Source organism: Oreochromis niloticus, linkage group LG17 (assembly GCF_001858045.2).
Source record: "Oreochromis niloticus isolate F11D_XX linkage group LG17, O_niloticus_UMD_NMBU, whole genome shotgun sequence".
Lineage (NCBI taxonomy): Eukaryota > Metazoa > Chordata > Actinopteri > Cichliformes > Cichlidae > Oreochromis > Oreochromis niloticus.
Genome location: NC_031981.2, coordinates 36,897,407 through 36,898,464, shown reverse-complemented (window position 1 = coordinate 36,898,464; position 1,058 = coordinate 36,897,407).

Genomic DNA, 1,058 nt, shown 5'->3' with positions numbered 1-1,058 from the left:
TGGGCCCTGTTATTTGTGTGGTTATTTCATCATGTATTGCTCACCTACGGTTGGGGAAATAAGTATTTGATCTGTTGCTGAATTTGTTAGTTTGCTCACAAAGAACTGAAAAGGCTCTTATTTTTATTGTAGTTTTATTTTAATAGTGAGAGAGGGAATGTCTGTAAAAATATAGGAGATTCTTTGCATAATCACAGAGAATAGGGATGTAAAATCCATAGACATGGACATAGCGATAGACAGGAAAACCGCCCCAAAGCATATTTCCATGTCTGTGCTTTGCTGTAATGTAATTTGGGGTCATACTCTGCAGGCCGGTTGTCAAGTCCAGAAAGAGCAAAAAAATGAATAAAAACAACTGGTGCAAAGGAAGCCGTTCAAGTCCATTTTAAACCAAAACTTGCACCATAACCTGCACCCGACCAGGTTATGTGGTAAATATAATGCTTTATTTGTCTACACCCTGTGGGCACTTTTTCATAGAACTGCAATAAACCGTTGCGAAATCGATCAATGTAGAGCAGTGAAACAAACCACGGAGGCCCCAGAAAAGTGCAATCAAACGGTGAGTTTATTAGCACAGGAGAAGAAATATCAGCATGAGTCTCCTCACAAAAATACACTGGATGCTGGTTTTATAGCGCTGAGGATCGTGCCACCACGTACGTCAATTACAGATTAAAAATACATTGTGTACAGTCATTGTTTACAGACAATGGTACATCTTGTACATCTTTAATGGCTATAAACAGACATATAACTTCTCTTTTCTATAACACCTTCCAAATAAGGCAATAAACTTCAAACCCCCAGGGTCTCTGAGGCTGGTCACTGACTGGTCATCAGTCACCAACTAGACTTAAGTGCAGTAGGTCACAAAAAGAAGCAGAAGACATTTGGGCCTTCGCTCAGGCCTGTTACTAGATTTATGTGTATTGTAAGCATGCATGGAGTCGACCTTCTATGTTCTCATCTTCCCTCAGCATGTATCACCTGGACCATCGCACCAGTGAAGCTTAAGACCCTTTTGGATGGAACATCAACTTCAAATAAGCACA